This window comes from Manihot esculenta, chromosome 15 (assembly GCF_001659605.2).
Source record: "Manihot esculenta cultivar AM560-2 chromosome 15, M.esculenta_v8, whole genome shotgun sequence".
Lineage (NCBI taxonomy): Eukaryota > Viridiplantae > Streptophyta > Magnoliopsida > Malpighiales > Euphorbiaceae > Manihot > Manihot esculenta.
Window position 1 is genome coordinate 22,293,136 of NC_035175.2, and position 10,890 is coordinate 22,304,025.

Sequence of the window (10,890 nt, forward strand, 5' to 3'; positions counted from 1 at the left end):
AACACAATTTTTAATGCTCTACCTACACTATAAGAAACTGCCAAACTAATTGATACGAACCAGCAAACCCAATCACATGAGAATCAAGGAAGCAAGGATCCATTGGTGCTCCCTAGTGGACCAGTAATAAGGAGCAAAGCTAAGAAGCTTGAAACAGCTATGAACTTACACATTCAAGAACAAATAACACAAGAATTGACTGAGCTTGCCTTTGGCAGATGTCTCGTGAAGCTTGAACACACACCTAAGCTACTCACCTTGCTTAAGGTGTGTAATGGAGATAGCGCTGTCTAATTTATTCAGCATTGATATGATGGGCTTGCTATATTTTTATGATTTAATACTTGTTTTATTTTAGTTTTGTTTGGGCTTGTATTCTGGCCATATTTTATCTTTTAAGTTTTAGAGTGTTGGGCCATATTTTGGGCTTATGTTTTAATACTTATGCGTTATTTTAGTGTGTGATTGGGTTTGGGCCTTAGGTGTTTAAGTCAGACCCAAGAAGAGTGTCTTAGAGTTTTATTTATTTTTCTCCTTACTATATAAGGATAAAAAACAATTGTAAGAGGCAACTTTTAATCAAACTTTTCAGAATTTCTTTCATGCCTTTGGCGTGTATTGCTTTGAGTGAGAGTGAGGATTTGCTTTCATCAATTGCACCAGGAATCTTGGCTAACTTATCAACTATTCATTGTGGCGTTTGTCAGATTCTCATCTAAATCCTTCGATCATTGGTGTTTCAGCTTCTCTAAGTTTGGGGTGCCATAGGAGGTGGGTTTATCAAATCTTTGAATTCCGTATCTACTTGTGCGTGTGGGTTTGAGGCTTGTGCCATAGGGTTCCGCGTCAGTTGGTATCAGAGCCAAAGTGAGGTAAATTCTTATTTATCTCAGGATCTAGAGTTATTTTTTTGAGTTTTCTTTTCTTCGTTATTGATTTCGGTGAAAGCTTTTGTATTCAGGGCTGCACCTTCTTGATAAATTATCACATAATCTCTTTTGGAAGAAAATTCGAAATCCAAAAAAAAAAAACAAAAAAAAAATTTGCATTTGCCTTATTTACCTTGATCTGGCCGAAATTGTGATATGCTTCCTTTTTCATCCATATTTCCTTACCTATCTCAATTGATTGCTGTAGTTTATGGAAATCAATTTTGAATTTTGAATTGGGTTGAATCCAGATTAGGAGACAAAAGAAATCTGCCTATTTCTTAAGGTGCACATTTAAGGCAACTGCATCTAAACCGATTTGGTGTCAAATCCATCTTTTAATGCCCATTTTCGTCCATGATGCTGCACTGAGTGAGATTTCTTTTTTTTAGTCTATTTGTGGGGTTTTGATACTTGCCTTTTGGGTAGGTTTAAATAGATCCGTATTTAATTTGCGTTGAAGCGAATTAAATTCAAACTTTTGTCCAGATTCGTTTTTATTTGAATTCAAAGTTTTGTTTTTGGTTTAAGCTTGCTTTTACTTTATTGACATTGCTGGAGTATTGTTTGCTTGTGTCTATACTCTAGGTGATATTTTTTAAGTAGCACAAAACCTAGTTTGTGTGTTACTTTCCAAATTGTCAGTGTCTTCTTTCTAGTTTTTGCGCGCTTTCTTCTTTCTTTAGGTTTTCTTCTTTGTTTCATTAAACGCACCTTGTGGTTGGTTGGTTGACCTTAGTTTCTGAAGTGCAATTGAAGAAACAGCAAAAGAGTGGTAAGTGTGCAGACACTTGAGTGCTTTCCTTTCTAACATAATAGTTGCTAGTTCTCTTTGTTCTTTGTTGATTTAAGGTAGGATGAGTAAAGACAAGAATGTGGTGGATAGTACTGGTGAAAGTGAATCGGACATGGGTAACGATTATGAGATCTTTAAGAAATCAGTCAGTGGTGAGTTACAAAGGCTCAGTAGGGCTCTTGAGAGGATGACCGTAAGTATGGAGAGTTTGAAAGTCTCACAGGCTTCCACTTCTACAAGAATGGCCCATTGAATTCTTAACCCCGATAGACCACAAGTCCGAGAACCTCAAGTTTGAGGTGAAGTTGATGATACAGAAGATATTGTCGGACAAGGAAGGGGGAGAGGAGAAGTTCATGGAGGTAATAGAGCTGGCGTAGGGTGGAATAGAGGTGGAGATGCTAGACTTGGCAGAAATGATGATGACACCGAGACATACCAAACCAACACAATTGATGGTGACTTGAGCTCCATAAAGATGAAAGTTCCTGAATTTAAAGGGAATAACAATGCTGAAGAATACATTGAATGGGAGAGAAAAACTGAGCAAATATTTGAGTGTCATAACTATACCGAGGAGAAGAAGTCTCATATCGCCGCCGTTGAGTTCACGGGTTATGCCTCTTTCTGGTGGGATCAATTGAAATCCACTAGGAGGAATAAGGGCTTAAGGGCAGTTCCACCATAGGACTACTTGAAAGAGTTGATGCGCCAAAGATTTATTCCTTCGCACTATTATAGGAATTTGTACAACAGGTTGGCAAGACTGGTGCAAGGAGGAAAGAGTGTGGAAGAATACCACAAGGAGATGGAGATGATGATGGCTAGGGCTCATATTGAGGAGGATGATCAAATGTTGATGTCCAGATTTCTAGGTGGTCTTAACCACTACATTGCTGAAGAGCTTGACATGTACCAATACAATACCATGGAGGATATGGTAGATAAAACAATGAAAATAGAAAGGCGACACAAGGGCATAAATAATCTTAAACTCACGTACAAGTCCTTAAATAGTGGTGGTGGATTTCTAGGCTATAGAAGTGGAGAAAAGAAAGATTACAAAAGACCAATCCAAGGGGGCAAAGATTCGGTCCCCACTAACAAAGGACCTTCTCAAGGGAATAACAAGGAACAGTCAGGTACTTCTAACTCTTCTAACCCTAATAGAGAGATAAAATGTTTTAAATGTTTGGGAAAAGGACATATTGCATCTCAATGTCCTAATAAAAGAGTTATGATAGCAACTGCTGATGGGGGTGTAGTGTCTGATTTTGATCATAGTGATGATGAGATATATGCTAATATGACTGAATTGATTGATGCTCATAATGACTGTGATGATTCGGATGTATTTGTTGATAATGTGTTGCTTGCTGAACGTGGTGAGATGCTTGTTGCTAGGCGTGCTTTGAATATCCAGGTTAAGAAAGAAAGCCTAGAACAACGGAAAAACATATTTCACACTAGGTGTTTGGTTAATGGAAAAGTGTGTACTCTCATTATTGATGGGGGTAGTTGCACAAATGTGGCTAGTGTGTATATGGTGGAGATATTGGGTTTGGCTTCTATTAAACACCCTAAGCCATACAGATTGCAATGGTTGAATGATTGTGGTGAGGTTAGGGTTACACGCCAAGTGCTTATACCATTTTCTATTGGTAGGTACAAGGATGAGATCTTGTGTGATGTGGTACCTATACAGGCAAGCCATATGTTATTGGGTAGGCCGTGGCAATATGATAGAAAGGTGCAACATGATGGGTTCAATAACAAGTACTCTTTTACTTATGAAGGACAGAAGGTTATACTCGCTCCTTTATCACCTCAAGAGGTATATGCTGATCAAATAAAGATGCTGGAGAGGGAGAGGGAGGCTTCGGCCTTGGCTACAAAGGGGAGTGAGAGCTTGAGTTCTGCGGTAAAAATGAGAGAAAAGTGTGAGTCTGAGGGTAAAGAGGCTAGAAAAGAATCAAGACCAATAAATGGCCCATTGGTGAGAGAAAGGATGCAAGAGGGGAAGGCAAAACAGACATTTTATGCGAGAGTGAGAGAGGCTAAGAGTGCTATATCTTTAGGACAGCCCATGTTGCTTATAAGATATAAGGAGATTTTATTTATTGACATTGATATTAACCTTTCTTCTTTGCCTTCTAGTTTTAAGTCTATGATGCAGGAATTCACTAATGTCTTTCCAGATGAGCTACCTAGTGGATTGCCACCGTTAAGGGGGATTGAGTATCAGATAGATTTCATACCTGGTTCTAGCATTCCAAATAGACCAGCTTACCGAAGCAATCCAATGGAAACAAAGGAAATGCAAAGGCAAATTAACGAGCTTATGGAGAAGGGATTGGTGAGAGAGAGTTTAAGTCCATGCGCTGTTCCTGTGCTGCTTGTTCCAAAGAAGGATGGCACTTGGCGAATGTGTGTTGATTGTAGAGCAGTTAACAAAATCACAGTGAAGTACAGACATCCTGTAATACCCGGCTAGAATCCGGCACCGGAATTTCTTTTGTCTGATGGAATCCGGGGTGTTGGGATTCTATATAAGGGTAGGAGTTATGGTTTCTATGTGTTATGAGGTGTTTGATGGTTTTACCGTTCTTCAGTTTTGAGTTTTGAGTTGAAATGAACCAAGGCAGAGGAGCCAAGTTCGGCCGCCGAAGATAAGTTCGGCCGCCGAAAGTGCCCAATGTTTGGCTTCCGAAGTTCAGGTTCGGCCCCCGAATGTTGCATGGTTTTGCATGCGATTCGGCAGCCGAAGCTGTGTTGGTCAGCCAGCTTTTGAGCCATCCTTAGTCAGCATTGTGGACAGGTGTTGTGTCCAACTTGTTGCCAGAAGTTGGCCACGTCTTCCTTGGTTTATTTGCTGAGTTTGAGCAGCTCATGCAGGAGTTTGCTCGTTTACCACGTTTTGAAGGTTGTGAAGCAAAAAGTGAGTTTGGGAGAGTTTGAGAGTGTGAGAGGAGGTGATCCGTTTTCCCTTGTTCAGAGTGTGTAGCTTCTTACTACAGGAGGTAAGTGATGTTCTTGAATATGGTTTCTGAAGGTTTTAAGGGGATTTGTGAAAGGAGATGCATGTTTAGGGTCTTAAATGATCGTTTTGATGAGTTATGCATGTATACATGTTTATGTGTTATGGATGATTTGTTGTTTGGGGTTATTCAATAGTTTTGGACCCCTGTGATCATATACTTATGTATCTGTGTGTTGAGGAGTTGGTATATGCATGTTTGGAGTTAGTGAAGGGAAGGAGGAGATGATTTGCCATTGACACGGAGTTCTGGATGAACTCAGGTTCGGCAGCCGAAGGATCATTCGGCCGCCGAACCACTTGCATGGTGGCTTGGTTGCCACAGCTTGCCCCCGAGTGTTTTTGCATGTTCGGCTCTGTTTGGGGGATTCGGCCGCCGAAGGTGCCGCCGAAGGTGCTTGAGTTTCGTCTCTGGAGAGGACTTTCGGCCGCCGAACCTGCCGCCGAAAGTGCCCTGTCCAGCTTTCCTTTACATGTTTTTCCAGGGTTGTTCTACGGTGTTTTAAGGGGTTTTTGGGGAGATGTTTAGAGATATGTTAGAGTATGTTTGGTCCCTCATTGAAGTCTATCTGTGTAGGCACAGACCAGAGGAACCAGAGAGTTCAGCAGTGAGTACCGCTTCAGGAGCCTGCAGAGTCAGTCAGAGTCAGTCAGAGGTGAGTGGAACTAAACTTAAACTTTTAATTGACTAATGGAATGTTTTAGCATATCTCATGCATCATGATTATGCCATAGGTTGCTTGCATTAGTATCCACGACTATGTTGCATTGCATCGTTATTTGTTGATGTGGGTAAAGGCTGAATGATCCAATAGTCTCAGACAGGAAGTCCAGGACCCCATTCTACGGCCTGGCAGGTATAGAGAGTTCAGGACCCCATTCTACGGCCTGACATGTTTGTGTTTGTACAGGAAGTCCAGGACCCCATGCGATGGCCTGGCAGATTTATTCTTTATACAGGAAAAATCCAGGACCTCATCACTGGCCTGGAAATTTAAAATACGTGTGTATGTATGTATAGATGTATGTATGCATGACAGGAAGACCAGGACCCCATTCAACGGCCTGGCACGGATTAGATACTGGGACTATGTGGTGACAGGTTTACCCTAGATGTGAATTGTCTGTGATATGATGCATTCCATAAGATCATGTTTTAATGACAGGTGTTATTGTTCTACTCACTGGGCTCTAGAGCTCATCCCTCTCCCTTATTCCCAGTTTTGCAGGTTTCAGTATCCAGGTGGTACAAGGGCAAGTCAGAGGTGCATAAAAAAAAAACAATAAAGAGCGTGTAATAGTTAGAGTGGATATGTAATATTAAAGAGATGTATTAGTTAGTTGTGTACATAGTTAAAGTGTGCTTGACTTAGTTATTCTGTTTTAGAAGTCTTTTGTATACATGATCAAGTTATATAACTGTTTTACAAACAGGTGAAAAACCAGGCTTAACAGGTATGATTTAACCCATCTAGAGCAAGCTCTAGTCAGGGGGACAGAGTACAAAGTATAGAGATTGTGCATGCACAGGTTAAGCCAGAGTTTCGAGAAAGAAAAGTTTTTATTTTCACAGAAAATATATGATCATGTATGAGGTTTTACAGGTACACAGAGAGTATAGCAGGCTTGCTACGGGTTCTGGCGGCCTTATGCCGACCTGAATCCTAGCGCCGGTAACGGTCCATTTCCGGGTCGTTACAGATTGGTATCAGAGCCCTAGGTTCACATGATCGGACCTATAGAGAGAGTGTCGGGCTCATAGAGGATAGAATTGGTCAAGCACAATAGGAAAACATGTCCACTCGGATAGGATGTTAGTCCTATCTTTTGATGTTATGATATGCCATGAATATGCATGTGTATGATTGACAGCACATGTGTAGTATTGACATGTGCGGTATATATGCTGATGTGCTATATTGTGTGTTTTGTTCTCAGGAAGGTAAGATGCGAGGAGCTCGTCGATCAGTTCGATTGACTAGAGATCCACCAGAAAGTGAGAGAGTAGATGCTCAACCTCCTGTTTTGCCAAGGGCAAGATCTCAGAGATCAAGCAGGGAAGGTATGTCAATGGACCCTAGAAGGTCTTTAGACGAGAGCAGAAGAGGCGTTGTTAGGGGAGGAAGATCGGAGGAAGTGAGAGAAGCTATGGAGGTAGAACAGGCCATGGATGAAAGCATGGGTAGTGGTAGGTCTGATGAGGGTATGGGAGAGTTTCAGGGAGGCACTCAGGCCTCGGGGTTTGGTTATCCATTCTCTTTTCAGGACCCAGATTATTCAATGGGAGATGTGTCGGAGTACTCTAGTTACATCCCATATTCTCCTTACATGCCATACATACCTCATTATGATCCACCATATCCCATGTATCCACCCTCACCTGTGCATCAACGTACAGCGTATCCAGAACAAGATGAACCAGTACCTCCACCACAACCAGAACCAGTAATTCAGATACCTCGACCTCATTTACCCGAGAGAAGAAGGGTGAAAATGACAGAGTACCTGAAATTGGATGCTCCTAAGTTTAACCCAGGAGATGATCCATTTGAATACCTCAGATCAGTCAGGATGATAACCAGTGAATTGGGAGCAGATGATTGTAGAGCCATTGAAATGGCAGGGTTCACACTTAAATGCAAGAAAGCTCAGGAATGGTTTAAAAACTATGTGGAACCCAGGATGGACAGTATGTCATGGGGAGAGTTCGCCAATGAATTTGCAGGGTGGGCTTTTCCTGACAGCTCTAGGGAGATGAAAGTAGTGGAATTTGAGCAGTTGAGACAGACAGATGAAATGAGTGTTGATGAATTTACAGACAAGTTCCTGGATTTGCTTCAGTATGTGGGTCAAGCCTATGATACTGATCAGAAGAAGGCAAGGAGATATACTATGAGACTTCATCCCAGGTATTCTTCCTTGATTCTTCCAGCAGAAAAGGAGAGTTTCCACTCTATAATGGATGCAGCCAGGAAAATGGAGGCAAGTTCCAATATGCAGAAACAATCAAGAGCACAGGCTTCGAGTTCGAAGGCCCCTAGTACAGGTACGTCAGGCAGTAAGAGATGGGACAAGGCAAAAGGAGCAAAGAAAAAGTTCTGGGGTAAAGTTAAGTCTGGTCTGGGATTTGGTAGTGGCTCAAGCTCTGGCACAGCTAATCCAGTATGTCAGAGATGTGGAAGACCACATAGGGGAGCTTGTCAGTTGGGATCTACAGCGTGTTATAGATGTGGACAGGAAGGGCATATTGCTCGGTATTGTCCTCAGATGACTTTTATGGCACCATCTCAGCAGATGAGTTCAGGCAGTGTAGTACAGCCAGCAGCTCCAGTCATGCCTCAGAGTAGTGGCAGAGGTAGAGGGAGAGGGGCAGCCTCTACTTCAGCAGCAGGTTCCCGAGGTGGAAATCCGGTAGCCCCAGCACGGATTTTCACTGTGACTCAGGAGGAGGCTAACACGTCAAACACAGTGGTGTCAGGTAATCTCATCATTGGGTGTTCAGATGTGTATGCTTTGATGGACCCCGGTGCTTCTCATTCCTTTATTGCTTCGAGAGCCATAGAGCGATTGGGTTTGATCAGTTCTGAGTTAGAGTATCCTCTCTGGGTCAGTGGACCTAGATGTGACCCATCAGTGGCAGTGTCAGTCTGTCGTTTCAGTCCAGTGTTTATTGAGGGTAGATACCTTCCAGCTGACCTTGTGGTTCTAGATTTGACGGATTTTGATGTCATTCTAGGGATGGATTGGTTATCTACATATAGTGCTACGTTGGACTGTCGAGAGAAGCTAGTGAGTCTCAGAGACCAGGATGGGTCAGAGTGTGTCTTCAGAGGAGACAGGAGAGGTACACCCAGAGGTATGATTTCAGCCCTTCAGGCTCGTCGTTTGCTTAGGAGGGGTTGTCAGGGGTTTCTAGCTCATGTGAGAGAGCTAGACAGTCAGGTTAGGGAACCAGCCACAGTACCAGTAGTCCGAGAGTTTCTCGATGTGTTCCCAGACGATTTGCCAGGACTACCACCTGATAGGGAGATAGGGTTTGACATTGAATTATTGCCAGGTACCAGACCTATCTCTATTCCTCCCTACAGGATGGCACCAGCAGAGTTAAAAGAGTTGAAAGAACAGTTGCAGGACTTGGTAGATAAGGGTTTCATCCGCCCTAGTACCTCACCTTGGGGTGCTCCAGTGCTCTTTGTCAGAAAGAAGGATGGATCCCTCAGACTTTGTATCGACTACAGACAGTTGAACAAGGTCACTATCAAGAATAGGTATCCCTTACCTCGGATCGATGATCTATTTGACCAGCTAGCTGGAGCAGGTTGTTTCTCGAAAATAGATCTGCGATCCGGGTATCATCAGTTGAGAGTGAGAGAGGCAGATGTGCCTAAGACAGCTTTCAGAACCAGATATGGGCATTATGAGTTCTTAGTGATGCCGTTCGGGTTGACTAACGCCCCTGCAGCATTTATGGATCTCATGAACAGGGTATTCAGTGAGTTTCTGGATCACTTTGTCATTGTGTTTATCGATGATATCTTAGTGTATTCCAGAGATGCAGAGGAGCATGCCCAGCATTTGAGGATTGTTTTGCAGACACTGAGAGAGCATGGTTTATATGCCAAGTTCTCGAAGTGTGAGTTTTGGTTACGGAGCATTGCCTTCTTGGGACATGTAGTCTCAGCAGAGGGTATTGAGGTAGACCCCAAGAAGATAGAGGCTGTAGCTAACTGGTCCAGACCCACGACAGTAACTGAGATTAAAAGCTTTCTGGGACTGGCAGGTTACTACAGGAGGTTCGTTCAGAACTTCTCAAAGATAGCAGCTCCTATGACCAAATTGACTCAGAAGAACCAGAAGTTTGTCTGGTCAGACCAGTGTGAAGAGAGCTTTGAGGAGCTCAAGAGGAGATTGACCACAGCACCAGTGTTAGCTCTGCCTGTGAGTAATGAGGACTTCACAGTGTTCTGTGATGCATCTCGAGTGGGATTGGGTTGTGTATTGATGCAGAGTGATAGGGTGATAGCTTATGCTTCGAGACAGTTAAAGAAGCACGAGTTGAATTACCCCACCCATGACCTAGAGATGGCAGCAGTTATCTTTGCACTTAAGATGTGGAGGCATTACCTCTACGGGGTTAAATGCGAGATCTTCACGGATCACAAGAGTTTACAGTACATCTTGAGTCAGAGAGAGCTGAATCTGAGGCAGCGGAGATGGGTAGAATTGCTCAGTGATTATGATTGTAAGATCCAGTATCATCCGGGTAAGGCGAATGTCGTGGCAGACGCCCTCAGCCGGAAGTCATTAGGCAGTCTATCCCATATAGCAGCAGAGCGGAGACCAGTTGTGATGGAGCTTTATAAGCTCTTTGACGTGGGATTACAGCTAGAGTTGTCTGGTACAGGTGCGTTGATAGCACAGATGAGAGTGACACCTGTGTTTCTGGAGCAGATAGCTCAGAGACAGCAGGAGGACCCTGAGTTGATGAAAATTGCCAGGACTGGTCAGTCAGGCAACAATGCAGAGTTCAGATTTGACAGCAAAGGGATCCTTCGCTATGGGAGTCGACTTTGTGTACCAGATAGGGGCAGTGTGAAGGAAGCCATTATGAGGGAAGCTCATAATGCGAGGTATAGTGTTCACCCAGGAGCCACCAAGATGTATCAAGATCTGAAAAGGGTCTATTGGTGGCCAGCCATGAAGAAGGAAGTGGCACAGTTCGTGACAGCCTGTGAGGTTTGTCAGAGGGTGAAATTAGAGCATCAGAAACCAGCCGGAATGCTTAACCCATTACCAATTCCAGAGTGGAAATGGGAGAACATAGCCATGGATTTTGTAGTGGGTTTACCAGTAGCGTCCAACAGGATAGACTCTATATGGGTGATTGTGGACAGACTCACAAAATCTGCTCATTTTCTTCCAGTACGGAGTACCTATTCTGTGGATAAGTTGGCACAGGTCTATTTGGATGAAATAGTGAGATTACATGGAGTTCCAGTGTCTATAGTTTCAGATAGAGGACCTCAGTTTACCTCCCGCTTTTGGCGGAGTCTGCAGAGTGCGATGGGCACGAGATTGGAGTTTAGTACTGCTTTCCACCCACAGACTGATGGACAGTCAGAAAGGAC